Raw genomic sequence first — 18,676 nt, forward strand, 5'->3', positions numbered from 1 at the left:
AAAGGGCTCCAGAGTAGAAAGAGCATGGTCTGTCTACATCCTGGGTTTGCCACATACAAGCTGCATTTCCTGAGATAAGTTACTTGCTAACCTTGCTTACTTTATGTAAAAATACTGATAAATACTACCTGTCCCAGTCAGGGTACTCCAGAGAAAAACAACCAACATGTTATGAAGGTGCAGGGGGTAGGGAGGGTGTGGAGGTGGGTGTGTGTTGAGAGAATGAGAGAGAGAGAGAGATTTATTTTCATGAATAGGCTGTGGGGGCCTGCAAGTCCTATATCTACAAGGTAAGGCAGTGGGCTGGAAAACTAGGTAGAATTACTATATTACTTTTGGGGCAGAATTCCTTCATCTCCAAGAAACTCAGGTTTTCCTCTTAAACCATTCAATTGATTGAATGAGTTCCACCCATATCACTGGGGGACTATCCTCGACTTAAAATTAACTGATTGTAGATGACAAGCACATCTACGAAACCCCTTCACAGTAACATCTAGACTAGTATCTGACCAAACAATTGGGCACCAAATCCTAGCCAAGCTGATACATGAAACCGATTATCATGCTACTTCACAGAGTTTTTGTTAGCTTTAGAAGAAAAAGTGTGCATCTCATTCAAGGTGGTACGTTCTCAACATGGCAAAGGGCAATCTGGGAATCAAGGGGGTGCTGAATTCAGACATGGGATATCAGGACAGAATTCCCAAAAGAAGACAGGCCCATTCACCTCTTCCCAAGGTCTAGTCAGGAATGAATCCAGGTGTATGAGGCCCGAAGCTTCTACAATTTGGATGCTCTTCTTTAATAGCTACAAAAGTGACTATTTACAATGAGAAAAGTAATCACAATCACTACAAATTTAAAGCAAGTCAGAAATTATATACAATTTGGTCAACATGGAAGCCTATCTTCTTTGCTGTCTTATGTTTACTTATTAAAGAATGAAGAAAATCGAGTTAAAAGTTAATGAAATATAAAAGGAAAGCAAACAAGATAGGCACTGAAATCAATAGAAACTGTTTTGGCATGCAGAAGAAAATTGAAAATTTATTTTTTTCAGATCATACCCAAGGCAATAATTTATTAAGAGAAAGAGATGAATTTTGAATAGAAGCAATAAATAGACTTCTGGGCTGTTTGATAATCCAATTAATGAAGAGGAGTGAATCATATGAAAACACTGGCAAAAGATTTTTATTTCCTGCTGATTTGATACTTAAATAACAAAACTAACATGTTATTTTTTTCTGGATTTTGTAATGCTTGAGCTATTTCTCAGCTTTTAGTCATTTGTGCTTAAAATTGTATACACTGCATTGTTAAGAACCTTTCCAGTGGGCGAGGCCTTCTCTTTTGACTGGGTATCGGTGAGTAAAGAATCGTCTAGTTATAATTTCATATGGCTCATTTTTAGAAGAATTTTCCACAGACCAGCTCCTGGTCTATTAAGCCTTGCTTCTTTTCCACTCCTAGTGTACTTCCAGCAGCGGACGCTGGGTGTTTGGGGTATGCTCTCACAAGACCACTTGTAATTCTGAGCTCTGGTTTCATAGTATCAGTTGAATCAGCACTGTGGCAGCAGGAGAATTCCTGGGAACTGTTCCCACACCAGGGTGACTAGCAATCACTTGGCCTTACAGAGAATTAACTGTGAACCACATATATATTACCCACTGAATTCAAACCAAAGGTATCCTCAACTTAGCCTCCTCTTAATGAGATAGCAAAAGCGTCAGAGCCTCTCCAGCATCCCTGGACAAGAAGGAAAGAAAGATGGAGGGAAGCTGGAGCAGAAATGCTTTTGGTTAAAGTATCTAAAAGGATGCAAACACTTTCTGTTAAAATATCTTACTTTTCAAAATTCTATTATATATAGTATAGTATATAAAAACGGGAACACCTATGGAGCCCCAGGTGCTTTGATTAGAAGGCTGTCAGGGCAGTTTTTTTTAAGTATTGCCATTTCTTTCCTTTTGTTTAACCCTAAATTTTTGTTAATGAATAAAGTATTTATTGAGTACCTACTCATTGCTCAAAACAGATCTGGCTGCAAGAGGTACAGAGTGAGCAGTAATAGTCCATGACTTCATGAGGTCTATGAAAATTGTACTGCAACCCGTTGATTGCAACCAGCCCCTTGAAAGTCAAGGGCTCTGAAGCTTAAGCTTCATTAGTTCAATGTAAATCAGCCTCTGGGGAGTGCAATAATGTTTTGTTGTTCCTCAAACTGAAAATAGTTTTGAAAAAGTGCATGGCATGGCACCTCTGCATCATGCATTAGCTGACATCTTAGTCCCCATCCCTGTTCTTCATATGCAGGTAGACCTGCCTCCCAACTGAGCTTAAACCTCAGGAAGTCAGGGACTGTTACTGCTCACTCTGTACCTCTTACAGTTACATCATTTGGGCAATGAGTAGGCACTCAGTAAGCATTTTATTTATTAACAAAGTAATTAGGGTTTAAAGTTTTAAACAAAATGAAAGACAAGGCAACACCTAAAACAATTGTCATGAGAGCCTTTTAATTAAAGCACCTGGGGCTCCACGGGTGTTTCAGTTTTTATAGCTGCAAACAAATCACTCTAAAACTTAGCAGCTTAAAACAATAATCATTTATTTTCACTCAAGGTTTCTGTGGGGTTGGAATGTGATGCAGTCAGACCGTTGGTGGGGCTGGCGTCATCTTAAAGACTTCATGCATGTGTCGGATACCTGGGGTGGAAGAACCCAACAGCAGGGGCTGAACAGCTACAGCAACTAGGGAATCTTTCTTCCTCTCTCTTTTCCTTTCTCCCCACCTCTCTCCCTGTCTCTGTCTCTCCCTTTCATGCATACCCGCTCCCTCTCTGGTTTCTCTGCATAAGCTCCCTAGTAGGCAGGCAACTGCTAGGGAGCTAGACTTCTTAATGTCAGTCTATGCTCTCAAAGTGCATGTCCCAAGAAGGAGAGCCAGGGGGGAGGCATTTTGTCTTTTATGACCCAGTCTTAGAAAAAACGCAGCGTTGCTTCTGTTGCATTCTATTGGCTGAGTCCGTTACAAAGCCTCCCCACCCCCCAGTTTTAAGGGGTGGGAACATAGACTCAAGGTCCTTACAGAAGTATATTAATGTCAGGCATATTAGTTGTAAGTAGATTATCTAGGATAAGATATATATTGGTGCGGGGCACCTGGGTGGCTCAATGGGTTAAAGCCTCTGCCTTCGCCTCAGGTCATGATCTCAGGGTCCTGGGATCAAGGCCCGCATCAGGCTCTCTGCTCAGCAGGAAGCCTGCTTCCTCCTCTCTCTCTCTCTGCCTGCCTCTCTGCCTACTTGTGATCTTTGTCTGTCAAATAAATAAATAAATAAAATCTTTTAAAAAAAAGATATATATTGGTGCGGCCATTAGAGGAAATATAATCTGCTCTATACGAGACAGAGGTTTCTAAATTTGTAAGCATTTTTTTTTAATAATAGAAATGTTTTATGGTCTAATAGTTGCTAGCTACCAGCTACTGTTTTTTCTGTGTCAGACCACTAGGTGCCCCTGCTAAGGGAATAGAGCATTGCATATAAACACTGGAATGGCCTTGTCTTCAGGATGCACGTTGGCAGATGATGTTGTGTCTCAGATGACACATGTGATTTACTGTGGTTTTAGAAGTGCATTCTAGAATTCCACACAGCAGCTCTATCTCTCTGTTGCCACCACTATTCAATACAGAGTGGCCAAATTTAATAACTAATATTAGTATGGCACAGCTATATATTGTCTGCTTGTGTCTCCTCCAAATTCATATGTTGGAATCTAATCTCCTATGTGATTAGGAGTTGTACTAGGAGGTGGGGATGGTTGGAGATGATTATGTCACAAGGTTGAGGGTTCATGAATGGAATTCGTGCGAACTTAGAGGCCCCAGAGAGCTCCCTTGACTCTCCTGCCATTTGCGCACACAGCGAGAAGACAGACGTCTATGAACCAGGAAACAGGCCCTCGCAAATAACACACCTATCAGATGCTTGATCTTGGACTTCTCAGCCTCCCAAATGGTGAAATTCAAGTTTGTGTAGTTTATAAACCACCCAGTCTATTGATATTTTGTTGTGGCAGCTCAAACTAAGAAAAGTCCTATATTCTATTTCACCTTCTGAGGATATAATAGGCACATCTCGTGGACCTCCTCACATTCCTGACTCCAGGCTCCTTGTTGTCAACCGGTACTGCTGTCGCAAAAACAATATGCAGACCTGGGAGTGTCTGCCTGCACAAGCTGATAAGCTTCATTCCTCTGGTTGCTAACTCCTCCCACCACTCTACTTCCAGATTCCAATAAACTTCCATGTAACAGGATATGGGATCTGACTTTCTGAGTGGCTGCCAAAGCTAATTCCCCGTGGGACAAATTGTGACCAGTTGCAGACAGGATACAGAAGGGAACCAACAGATAAATTCCTTCTCCCTTCATCCCACTGACAGTCAGTCTGGAAGCACAGTATTACTTGTCTGGAGAAATTCTGCAAGGCCAAACTGGTGCACCTGCCAGGGGACTGACTGCATCTCTGTGGATCATGCTGTAGTGACCGGCAGAGTCCTGGGGCCTATTACATTAATTCCTTTTCTTACCTGCTACACTTCCTTTCTCACTTTCAATGCTCTGCGATGACATCTCCCAAATAAAACACAGCAACTAATCCTTTACCCAGGCTCTGTATTTAAAAGCACCTAGGCTAAGACTGAAACCATTCATATTCTCATTGTCTTCATTTTAAATACAAGGAAACTAAGATTCATAGAATTTTCCAATATCTCATGGCTGAGTGAAAAACAGTATTTGAAATAAGAATTTTTAAAAGATTTATTTATTTATTTTGAGAGAGAGGGAGAGCATGCCTGCAAGTGTGGGGAAGGACAGAGCAAGAGGGAAACAGAGAATCCCAAGCAAATTCCCTGCCAAGTGCAGAGCCCAATGCAGGGCTCAATCTTACAACCCCACGCTCATGACCTAATCCAATACCAAGAGTCGGATGCTTAACCAACTGAGCCACCCAGGCACCCCTGAAACAGGATTTTTTCCTCAACCACAAGGTGTTTTGTTTTTTTTTTCCTTTCCACCATGATACTTTTTCAAGAAGTATAGGATATGGAAAACCTGGAAAACAGAGCTGTAGTCCTAACTCACTGGTGGAGTAAAAAAAAAAAAAAAGACATTGGAAATTAGGTAATATAATAATGGTTATTATTAAATAATAATAGATAACATTTGTTGAGTCCTTACAATATGCCAGACTCTGTTCAAATTAATTTACATGTAATTTCTTTAATTACAGAAGTTCCTTTATGATTTAAGTAGTATCATCTACTTTATAGATGAGGAAACTAAGGCACAGAAGTTTACTACTGAAGGTTCCACAGATCCTAAGTGGCAGTATTTGCCTCAGTCTACTTGTTAAATGTAGACATAACTCCTCTCATGCCTACCTCACAGCACTTTCACAAAGAGTGATAATGAAATAAAAGTGCTGGGCTAGGGCATCTGAGTGGCTCAGTCAGTTAAGCCTCTGCCTTCAGCTCAGGTCATGATTCCAGTGTCCTGGGATCGAGTTCTGCATCTTGCTCCCTGCTCTGGGGGGAACCTGTTTCTCCCTCTCCCTCTGCCCCTCCCCCTTGCTCATGATCACTCATTCTCTTTCTTTCTCTCCTTCCTTCCCTCTCAAATAAGTAAATAAAATCTTCTTAAAAATGCTTGGAAAAGTACAAATAGGAAGAACCTTTGATATTATATCTGTCCTTTTGATAAAGGGAGTAAAAGACCAATGTACATGCAGTGTCAGAAAGCAGGTTGTAAAGTGTGATCTTCAACCAACAACATGCCCTACCAGGGGCACCTGACTTGCTCAGTCAATAAAGCATGCAACTCTTGATCTATGGGTTGTAAGTTCAAGCCCCATGTTGGGGGTAGAAATTACTTAAAAATAAAATCTTTAAAAGATACAAAACAAAAAAAAAAAAACAGGCTCTACCAATTAGAGCCACATCCCTCAGTAGGCATCAGCCAGGAGTCCATGCTCCTGGGAGGAAAAGGTCTCTGCTTTCCTTCCTGTCTTCAGACCTCAGCCACATACATGGAGCCTTCTGTTCGTCCTCTGAATTCAGCATACCCATTTCCTGCCCATTTCTACTTATTCTGAAGATCACATTCTACCAATAAAAGGTCACTTAGAAAGAATCATAAATCACTCTCGATCCCAGCACCCTAGGATATTAACTATTTTTGTAGGTCTGATATCTCTTTGTTCTCATGCATGAACATTTTTTATATAGTTGTAACTATCGGACAGGAAAAAACAGTTTTATTTTACTAAATATTATAGAATAATTTTAACATATCTCTAAAGAATCACTGTTACCAAGATTAAGCAGATACTAGAATAGAATCCAATCATTAAATATAGTCCATTTTCACTATGAATTTGGCAAGAGACAAAATCAAGGCAATGGGCAATCTCTTACCAATCTCTTTCCTAATGCCCCTGAATCTGACCTCAGCATTATTCGACTTCCCAACCCTGCAAGTACATCACTGCCTAATTAACCTCACCCTAATTTCTATGAGGGCAGGGACCATATCTGTCTTGTTCATCTATGCTTTAATAAATCACCTGAAAGGGTTTGCCGCTCAAAACTTTCCTTCCCTATACCTCAGAGATTGCTCAAAACCCCATTACACAGCATTTTACATGGAATTTCCCTACCAGCTGCATCACCCAAGAGCACAAAGCAGAATTCTCCATATACATTAGAAGTGAATATCATGGGCTGATCACACTTGAAAAGGAATTAACTTTGAAATCACTGCTTAATTACATTCTGCAACCCCATGATCTGGCTTTGGAGGCAGTTACTTATAGTTTCCTTCTAAGAACTGAAAATGTATGTGCTTCCTGGATGGCTCAGTCAGTTAAGTGTCTGCCTTGCTCAGGTCATAATCCCAGGGTGCTGGGATAGAACCCCACATTGGGATCCTCCTCTGGGAGTCCGCGTGCTCTCTCTTCCTCTGCCCCTCCCCCACATGCTCTCTCTTAAATAAATAAAATCTTTTTAAAAATTAAAATTAAAAGTAAAAATTGAAAATGTTACATTCAAGTAACATGTAAATGTTAAGCTCTCTGAGGGCAGAGACTGTTTCTTTGCTCTAAAGTCTATCCAATTTTAGTATTGCTCCTGCTTTTTTTTTTTAATCATTGTTTGCATGGTGTAACTTTTCCATCTTGCCCTTTTAACCTATCTATGTTATTACATTTGACGTGAATTTCCTGTAGGCAGTGTATTATTGGGTCATGTATTGTATCCACTCTGGCAATTTTTGATTTTTTAATTTAAGTTTAAACTATTTATGTTCATTATGATATGGCAGAGCTTAAGTCTGCCATTTTTTCCTTTTTTTTTTTCTGTTCGTTTCTTCCATTCCTCATTCCTGTTTCCATTTTCTACTTTCCTATGGGTTATTCCAACTTTTTTTAGGATTCCATCTTGATTCATTTTTAGTGTTTTGGGTTTTTTTGTCTGTTTTGTTTTTTTCATTTTTCGTGTTTTTGAGTATACCACCTGGTTTAGTTTTCCTAGTGGCTGTTTTAGATATATAGTATACATACGTAATTTCTCTTGGTCTACTGGTATCCACATTTTACCCCTTCAAGTAACACAAGAAATCTGTTTTCACATAGGTCTCTTTACATTTCCTCCTTGTTAAATATAATTGTCTAAATAATATAAATATAATTGTTTCCTCTGCATACATTGAGAATGACAGCAGATGTTTATAATTTTTACTTCAATCATCAAATACTATTTAAGAAAATCTCATGAGGATGGTCTATTATATTCTTGTCTATTTGTATCCATTCTGATGTTTTTTTCTGAAGCTCCCACCCTTCTTCTGCTATCATTTTCTTTCTCTTTAGAACTTCCTTTAGCCTTTCTTCAAAGAGAGGTTTTCTAGAAACAAATTCTGTTTTCCTTCAAATGAAAATGTTTTTCTTTCCCCCTTCCTTCCTAGGGGATATTTTCACTGAATGCAGAACTCATGCTTGACAGTTCTTTACTTTTGGTACTTGGAGACTATTGCACTATTATTTCCTTCTGCCCTTCATGGCTCCAGAGGATTAATCTACTATCATTCTGATTGGTGCTCCCTTATAAGTAATGAATACAGCACTTCTCTGTTGTATTCCATTTTTGTCTTAATTTTTAGAAGTTTAATTATGATGTTCCTTTGCATAAATTTCTTTGGGTTTATCCTATTTGAAGGTTGCTCACCTTGAACCTATAGGTTTTTGTCTTTTGCCAAACTTGGGAAATTTTCACCAACTATTTCTTTAAAAATTGCTTTTATACCACTCTTTCCACTGCTGGAACTCCATGATATGGATACTAACAGTTTTGTTATTACACCACAGGTTCCCCGAGGCTGCTCGTTTTCTTCCAGTCTACTTTCTCTCTTCAGATTAGGTGAATTCTACTGAGCTGTCTTCAAGTTTGCTGATTCTGTTCTGTCATCTTCATTCCACTTTCTGAGCCCATCCAGGGATTTTTTTTTTTAATTTCAGTTACTGTATTTTCAGCTAATTTCTATTTGGTTCTTTTTGATAAGATTTATTTGGGAGCCCCTGGGTGGCTCAGTGGGTTAAAGACTTATTTCTTTGCTGAGATTTTCTATTTTCTTTATATATTTCAGGATAATTGTTGAGACTTTTTTGAGTTGAAATATGGTTGGCACACAATGCTACATTCGTTTCAGGTGTACAACACAATGATTAGACAATTCTATATGTTATATTGTGCTCTCACCACACCTGTCACTACCATCTGCCACCATACAGATTATAGGATCACTGACTATATTCCCTATGCTGTACTTTCATCTCCATGATTTATTCATTCCATAACTACAAGCCTGTACCTCCCACTCTCCTTCATCCATGTCACCATGTCCTCATCCCCCTCCCCACTGGCAATTACTGGTTTGTTCTGAATTTCTTCTTTTTGTTTGTTGGTTTATTGAAGAATTTTTTGATGGCTGCTTTAAAATACTTGTCAGTGTGTGGAGGGGGGCACCTGGATGACTCAGTCAGTTAAGCATCCAACTCTTGATTTTGGTTCAGGTCATGATCACAGGGTGGTAAAATTGGGCCCTGGGTCAGTCAGGCTCCGTGGAGCCTGCTTAAGATTCTCTCCCTTTCCCGCTCCTTCTGCATCACCCCACTAAAATGCATGTACGCATACTCTCTCTCTCAGAATACAAATAAATAAAATATCAAGTAATTCCAACATCTGATTCAGCTTGGTATTGGTGTCTGTTGAGTATCCTTTCTCATTCAAGTGATTTTTCTGGTTCTTGGTATGACGAATGATTTTCTATCGTATTCTGACAAATTGGATATTATATTATAGGACTCTTGATCCTAATTTTTTTTTGGTACTCAGTACCTCTATTAAGGCGTAGTATGAGAACCAAATGGGCCCTACCAATACTGTCCAGCAAAAGAGGGGCACTGACTCTGACTCACAATGCCCTGTAACAGACAAGTGGAATGAACATTCAGCTCACCTGTCTCTGCTGACTCCTTTCCTTAAAAAATGAGCACTGGGTGTTGTGCAAAAAAGAATGAATACTGTTACGCTGAAAAAAAAAATAAATAAAAAGGGAAAAAAAAATGATGCATTAATAGTCAACTTGCCTTACTGTCACCAAGTGGGAGTAAAGATTGAGTCCCAACTTGGGCCCTGCTGCCATCAAGTAGGGATAAGCAGAGGACTGACTCATACTCCATTGCTGTAGAGTGGGGGGAGAGGCTCAGTTCCCCAATGGGTTCCACTGACATGGGGTGGGGAATAGGGGAAAATGAAGTCCTTCCTACCCTCAACTTGCACCATCTTGTTCACTGTCATTGATGCCATATAGGGGTGAGGGTTCAGCTCAGCAACAGATCCAATGACAGATCCAATAACACAAATCTGGTGAGAGAACCCGAGTCCTGCCTAGTTCTGCTGGGTCGGGGATGGAAGACCACCTGCCCACTCAGTCCACCAATACCATCTGGTGAGAGAGGTAGAGTACCGCCGCCTGCTTCTGCCAAGTAGAGAATGGAAGAGAAGTGGGGAATTGATGCACAATATCTGCTTCCACAGGGAAGGGACTGAAAGGTAGAATGAAAGATCAGCTCCTCTCTGGCAGGCTGAAACCATAGGGAAAGAGTAGTATGGTTTTTCTGTTGGTGTTTGACTGGAGTAAGGTGGGTATTGCCAAAAAGACTTCCTACATTTAGGCCACCCTTTTCCTGGTCCTTTGGCTAGGAGAAGAGGCCTTGCTTGCATATTTTTGGCTGTGCCCTTTAATGCTTCTGAGATGGATGCTTCTGTAGCACCCTGTCGATACATTGGAGGCACTAAGGAAAAACCCAGGGAACTTACCACAATGCCATTCCTCAAGACCTAATGTTCCTAAGCAGCCCATCTTCTTCTGTCTACTTTGAGAGTCTTCTTCTAACAAACTTTGTTTGTTAGGTTATGGCCAGGGTTTTTAGTTGTAAGAGGGAGGACCTGGGAAGAATGAGGCTACTTCACCTTGACAGAATCCCAGAGCTTATTCCTTGTTCTGCCAGTATTTTGTATGTTATGAAAGTGCCTGGCACACAGTAGACATTTCAAAGAGTACTTAGCCTACGAATAGAGAAGTCACTAATGCAAAGATGGTTATAGTACAGTCCTTCCCTACAGTGTTTCAGATACAAATTCTCTCAGTCCAAAGTTCACATTTCCATACATGCCACTTAGCAGCTTGGGCAATGTCTTAAAACTCTTTGAGATTTATTATCTCTGAAATGGATTATTTAATCATCCTGTTGGAAGTAAATAGTCTTCCTCAATTCTGATGTTTCCTTCTGTGTCAAAGTAGCTTCTTTAACAAGTCAGTCCTTGCTTCTCTCCCCATTTTCTTTCATGCCAGGCAAGAAGGAGTGACCCACCTGATTGGTGAGTTTGGGAGAAGAGACTGAACATGTATACTGAACTTCTAAATCATCCAACTTAATGCAGGTGGCAGCAACACTGGATGGGGTCATGTCTCACAGGAAACATGGGAGAGGACTGCATGTCTCCACTAGACATCTCACATCTAAAGAGAAAGAAGGGTGGGCTCTGCATGTCCAGTGTCATTAGAGCAAGTCATAAACGTCTGTCTCTCCTAATTCATTGTAAGATTCTTGAAACCAGCAAGGAATATTCAATAAATGCCTCTTAAGCACTGACCAAGAGCCAGACATTGTGCCACTAAACAAAGACAAATGCCTTAAGGTGACTGCCTTCAAGTAGCACACTGACTACTTGGGAAATTGGGAATGTAAATAGTAACAAGAAAATAACCTCTTCAGTGTTATACCAGAATTTTGAAAATACAGTGAATTAAAACAGAAGTGCAGAGCACATGTAAGTTTTCACAAACATGGTCTAATTAACATAGTATCATTTAAAAAAAACTGGGGCATTAATCATAGTAATAACCACAATAGTATACACTAACACTTACTGGGTACTTGCCATGATAAAGTGCTGAGTGCTTTACATGTATTATCTCCTTAATTATCAGAGTAAACCTCTAAAGAACATACTTCCCTACCTTCATTTTATGGCAGAAAAAACTAAAGCATAAAAAGGTGAACAAGCTTTCTTGGGCTCACACCGGTAATTAATGATGAGTCCACCAACCTCAAGGCCTATAATCCTAACCAACAGAAGACACTACCCACTCCATGAATGAAGAAATTCAGGCTTAATTTTATTTAGTTTTACATCTCCAGCATTTTACAGTGTACATGGAAAACACCAAGCACTCAATAACTACTATGGGATAAAAATAAGATAGGAAAGGAGGGGGAAAAAGCAGGCTCTTTGACTTAGGAAAAAAATCATCCATCAGAAAATCAGAAAGATATATTCCTGTGGCTCGTGGTAGTGGTAGGACTATTGTCTCCAGGAAGCAGACATTGAAGAGCAATATATTTGTAAATATTTGGAGTTCTGATTTATCGTAAAGAGGGCAGCCTGAATACACAGCTGTATTCACTCCTATGTACTTGTTTGGTCTATAAATAATAGCCATGTGGTGACAGTCCAGAGGCTACTCAGAGAAAGCACTCTTGGGTGACTTATCTCACCCCAAACATCCCAGGCTTCTGAGACGAGGTCTGCATCATAAAGCAAGGGCTTTCCATTCCAGCTGACCTTAGCCAGACAGTCAGGGCAACACAGACAACACAGGTCAGAGGAATTACCAGAGTTAGAAAATAGAAACAATGGTCAGTATTTAATTATCATTTTTTTAAAAAGCATTTTAATTTCATGAAGTCATATTTTCTATTTCCTTAAGACCATTATGAATTTGAATTATTAACACCAATTAGAATTAATTTTACCAGTCAAAGAAAATGTAATAATACTTTCATTATTCCTTGCAGCCTTCCTGTACTATATACCATACACATACCATACATATGTCTTCTGGCATGTGCCTGTCTGATGTCCTAAATATACGCACTTTATGGGCAAAGGCATATTGCTTTTTAAATGTTATTTATTTCTTCATCCTTAGTTTCCTGCATAATAAAGATATAAAAAGGCACATGAAAATGACTGAGAAATTGATAAGTTAAGTAATATTTAAGTAATCCATTTTTGCCTCAGTAGGGATTGAGTATTTTAGTCAAAAGAATAAAATAGGATTTAACCTGTTGCCAGCTTCCTCCCTGATGCTCCCACCCCAATCCATTCAATCTTCTCCACCGACTTCCTGTTCATCTTCTTAAGCAGACTGGGCTGCTTATTTTCTAAAGCTCTACTTTCTAGTGTAGTAGCCTCTAGTCACAAATGTCTGTTTACATTTAAACTAGTTAACATTTAATTAAAAACTTAACACTTCCTTCCACATGCTTCATTTCAGTGGCCAAGAGCCTCGTGAGGTTAATGGCCTCTATACAGACAGCACAGAGAGAGAACATGTCTATCCTCGCTGAAAGTTCTCTTGGATTGTACTGCTTGAAAGACCTCCTTCTGCCCCCAGCTCTTAAGGCAACACCTTTATCAAGAGTCTGACTCAAGCTTTCCCCAGCACTCATCTATGTTTTAAAATGCAAACACATGACTGCTGTGGTTTTTCAGAATAATCTGAGGCAGGCACAGAGCTGGTAAGAAATGTCTGGGGGACTATTGGTAAAGGAATAGACTGATGAAAGTGTCTAGAATGTGACGATGCTCCACATGAGAACCAGCTCCCTAGGACCTGCGCTATCTGAGCAATTACATGTCCAGGGTTAGATGATTTGCATTCTGATGGGATTGGGGGGGGGGGGGTCAGGTCACAAAACAGAGTGCATCTCTCTATTCTTCTCCTAGGATGTGAGGGATTGTGTGTGAATCATTTATATGCTCCCCATAAATATTTATAGAAGATAATATACCTGTATAGATGTATATGTATATTTACTCTATGCACATGGTTAAAATTCATCTACATTAGACTTCAAAGACATAATGTTTGCTATACTGGAACAACTGTTATGCAACTAGAAATCACTCTGAAGGAATGAGAGCAGGGAATATGCCTTTGCCGAGGCAGAGCAGCCAGGGGTGTGCAGCTCGTGAGCAAAATGCCTTTTCTCCAGCCATTGCTGCTTTCATCCAACCACTGCGGAAGCACAGCTTCATCGCCGTGACACTGCTGAGTCCTGCTGTCTGCTTCATCGGGGATCTCTCTGACTGTCAGTCTGCTCCCTCCTACCCATGCCCAATGTAGGAATTAACCACACCACTTTTTTTTCAGCCCATTTATTTTTTTTAAATATTTTTTAAATTTATTTGAGAGAAAGAGACAGAGAGAGCACAAGCAGGAGGCAGGAAAGAAAGAAGCACATTCCCTGCTGAGCAGGGAGCCCAAGGTTGGGCTCGATCCCAGGACCCCGGAATCATGATCTGAGATGAAGCCAAATGCTTAATTGACTGAGCCACCCGAGTGTCCCTTATCAACATATTTAAATACCAGTGTAATGATAAGGAAAAAAGTTTTTATTGAAATAGGTTGATTTTCAATGTGCTTTTATCTGCCTCAGTTGTAAACCTTGCTTCATTATTACCAATTTATTGAATGCTTACTGTATATTAGGCTCACTCTATCCTTCACCTTATTTGATCATGACAATGTCATGCACGAACAGTACCAGTAACATGCCCATAATAGAGATGGGGATATTAAAGCTGAGATAAGTTAAGCTCTTTCCAAAGATCGCATAGCAGTAAGTTTTGTTTTTTTTTTTTTTTAAGATTTTTTTTTTATTTATTTATTTGACAGAGAGAGAGATCACAAGTAGGCAGAGAGGCAGGCAGAGAGAGAGGAGGAAGCAGGCTCCCTGCGGAGCAGAGAACCCGATGCGGGGCTCGATCCCAGGACCCTGAGATCATGACCTGAGCCGAAGGCAGCGGCTTAATCCACTGAGCCACCCAGGCGCCCCGCATAGCAGTAAGTTTTAAAACCCTGGTTCAATATGAAGCACATCATTTCAAAGAAGCTGGAGAAGTGGGTGCATTATGATGGAGGGAAGAAAATCTGATGTTGTATACTTTAATGATTTATGTTTGCAGCGGAACGGCCACTGTCTAGGGATACTTGTCTATGTGGAAAGGCCATTCGTGCTCTAAACTTGACACGCACTCAGTAGTACACATTGCTGCTCTGTTATTTCCCTGTGGACATGTTCATTTTCCAACTAGTCTTCCTTTTCAGTTCTAAAACTGGGATTGCACACGGTAGCAGGGCAGGACACTAGGTTTTTAGATTGGTGAATTCCCTGTGCACTTCACTTAATTTCCTCAGCTTTCATTTTCCGATCCCTAGAAAGAGGCACTCACAAATATCCAGACAGAACAACTAAGCACTGAACCATCTCTGGTTTCAGATACGATTATTCCTAAAGACAAAAGCCTGGAATATTTAACAAACGCAAGTGTAAGCAGCGTAAGCACCCAGCTCAGTCTACCAGGGGCAGGGAAAATAGATTGCAGTGTCAACTTAATCAATGGTTCATCGCTGTACTTTTTCAGTGCTTGAACCTTATTAGGATTGAGGCTGCATTGCTCAGCTGAAAATCAATCTGGAATTTTTCAAACAGCTGCAAACTGTAGAAATACAACTGCAAATAATTTGATGGACTTTTCCAAGCACCTTGGGAAAATCCATGCAGAACTAAGTGGGGCTGGTACATGGATGTGCCTCTGGCTGAGGCAAAGAAATGAGGAAGCCAGCACAATGCATGTTGGATTCTAAATCCAGGGCAAATTGACTGAACTCGTGTTTGACGTCAGTTTTGAAGACGCAGTGACTGAACTCAGCAGTATGATTGTTAGACTCTCTCCATACAGAAACTGACTTCAGGCCAAGGTTGGAATAACAGCATATACAAGAATCGTAGAGTTTCTCTTTGGGCCTGTCCTAGCATTTAGAAATGGTTTCAGGGATGATATGGATTACCAGGACAAAGGGAAAAAGGAGAAGGGACACTGACAGATGTCCCAACCTTAAAAGGGGTGAGATGCTCTTAGCAAACCTAACCAGGTCACAGTTTATATGGACCTATATGTCTGGCTGCAGCTGGCTTGCAGCTGAATATGTGATAGAACAATGCACCATGTAGACATTAGGGAAAGGGTTTCTGAAGTTTTAAGATACAGGGAATCCCAAAATGGTTAATAGGCTCATAAGTATAAAAAGAGAAATACTCGCATCGTGGTTAAGAACATGAACCATCATGTAGGTGAAATCTGAGTTAAACACCACTCCACTATTTAGCTCAGGTCCTGGTGAGGTGTTCAACCTCCTTGAGTCTCAGTTTCATAGCTCTAACCAATGCTAACACTTCCCACCTCTCAGCCTTGTTGAGATGATAAAATGAAATCACTAGTACCACAACTAGCATGTAATGCATGGTCCCAAATGGTAGACGTTGACGCTATTATTGTAAGAAAGAGAAAAAATACAATTTTAGACCAGTTCATAGGTTGAACTATGCCCCCTCCCAAAAAATACACATTGAACTCCTAACCCCTGATATCTGAGAATGTGATCTTATTTGTAAACAGAGCCTTTGCAGATACAATCAAGTGAACATGAGATCATGACAGTGGGCCCTAATCCAGTATAACTGGAGTCCTTACAACTAGAGAAGAAACGGAGACAGACATGCGCAGAGGAAAGACAGTAAAGAGACACACAGAGAAAAGATGACTATATGAAGCTAGAGACAGAGACTGGCATTATGAACTCCCTGAGGATGCTGGAAGCTGGAAGAAGCAATGAAGATTCATCCCATAGACGTTTCAGAGAGAGCACAGTCCAGCGAACACCTTGATTTCAGACTTCTGGCCTCTAGAATTATTAGCAATTAAATTTCTGTTAGCTTAAGTCACCTGTTTTGTGGTACTTTGTTATGGCAGCTACAAAAAACTAATATAGTCATGATTCATATATAAGGAAAAAAGGAAAAGAGTCTATTCTGCAGGCATTTTATTAGCTGTTAGTCTTTTTCTTTTTAAGATTTTATTTATTTATTTATTTGACAGACAGAGATCACAAGTAGGCAGAGAGGCAGGCAGAGAGAGAGGAGGAAGCAGGCTCCCCGCTGAGCAGAGAGCCCAATGCGGGGCTCAATCCCAGGACTCTGGGATCATGACATGAGCCAAAGGCAGAGGCTTTAACCCACTGAGCCACCCAGGTGCCCCTAACTGTTAGTCTTAACTAACTAGAGACGCTTTGGTTCAGTCAGAAAGTTCAAAAAATCTAGAAAAACTACAAAGTTTTAAATGTTGTAATTTTGTGAAAGAGTTTGTGATTTTCAATACAGTTATAAGTTTAAAAATACTGCATTAGTTAGTTCAAGCTGCCAAAGCAAAATAGTAAAGTTAGGCTTAAACAATAGAAATTTATTTTCTCACAGTTGTGGAGGCTGGAAGTCCGAGATCAAGGTGCCAGTATGGTGAGGTTCTGGTAGACTCTTCCTGGCATAGAGATGGCCACCTTCTTACTATCATCACATGGCCTTTCCTTGGTGCTATATAAGAGAGAAAGAGCTAGCTCTCTGGTGTCTCTTCTTAGAAGGCCACTAATCCCATCAGACCAGGGCCTCATCCTCATGACCTCATCTAACCTGTCTTCCAGTGGCTCCATCACCAAATAAATACCATTGTCTTGTGGGCTAGATCTTCAATATATAAACCTTGCAGGGACTTAAATATTTACTTCATAATGTATGTGTTGAACTAGCAAGCTCTATATTATTCACACCTCTCTCAAATATATCATGAGCTCAGATGAATGCATTTTGGGAGAGAGGGGACAGAATACGTCCAGTGATTAGTAAGAAATGGTCTCTGACCTCAAGCATCTTATAGACTACTAGAAGAAATAGATTATCAACAGGACATTCCAATATAATATGGTAGGTGCAGTGCTGGAGGTGAGCCTGTGGGGCAGCAGAAGAGGCCTGGAGAAATCTTCTTACAGGAGACCCTCCCAGCGAAGGGGCTGTGTCTCACTCCATTTTATCCATGAAGAGCATAGCATATTGCAATCAGTACAATTAGTGTTTAATAAATACTGGTTGAAGAAGAAAATGAAAGGATAAATGAAGGAGCAAATGAAATTACCATTAACTAGAACACCAAAATTCCTTACCATCAAGGATAGTATGTTAGAACTTCATTATAAAGTTCTAAAATGTGGGGCACCTGGGTTCTCAGACCGTTAAGTGTCTGCCTTCAACCTACGATCTCAGGGTCCTGGGACCGAGTCCCGCATCCGACTCTCTGCTCACTGGGAAATCTGCTTCTCCCTCTTCCTCAGCTAGTGTGCGTTCTCTCTCTCAAATAAATAAAATCTTAAAAGGAAAGAGGGTATGGAGGAAGGAAAAGGAGGGAGGGAGAGAAGGAGGAGGATAGAAAGAGAAAAGGAAAGAAAGAAAGAAAAAGAAAATAAGTACAATTCTAAAATGTAAGTTGAGGTACTGTGTAGGAAAAAACATTGAATTAGGAATTTAAGGAATGGGTTTTATTCCTCACTACCTTACAGTAGCCTTGCACCTTAGATTAGAGCCCGAGGAAGAATACATCCAAGAGCACAGGGTTTCATCCAGTCCCTTTTAACTCTAAAACTATGATTCTGAGATTCCCTTTTTGGATTTCATGTCAGAAACATCAGGAGTGCTAAAAGTAACTCATTACCCTCAGTAAGGTGAAAAAGGACACAATGATCCAAATAATAGCCACAGAGTGTCGAATTAAAGTAGTAAGTAGTATAATGCAGAGGTACCAATGGGTTTGATTCATTCACCTGTAAGTATTTAGTCAACTACTACTAAGTGTCAGGCTAGGTACCAGGTAATGACATACTGGAATATATGTGAGTATACTTATATATGTGTGTACACATATATAAGTATATATATGTGAGTACATACATATATGTATACATGTGTATTTAATATCATTCATATATATATATACTAAAATCTACTTAAACTTTTCAATCTGACTGCTCTGTTTCCACAATCTCATGTTAGCAGTGCTGTGGAAAGGAATTTCCTCTAATGCTTTTAGT

The sequence above is a fragment of the Meles meles genome, chromosome 8 (genome assembly GCF_922984935.1).
Source record: "Meles meles chromosome 8, mMelMel3.1 paternal haplotype, whole genome shotgun sequence".
Classification (NCBI taxonomy): domain Eukaryota; kingdom Metazoa; phylum Chordata; class Mammalia; order Carnivora; family Mustelidae; genus Meles; species Meles meles.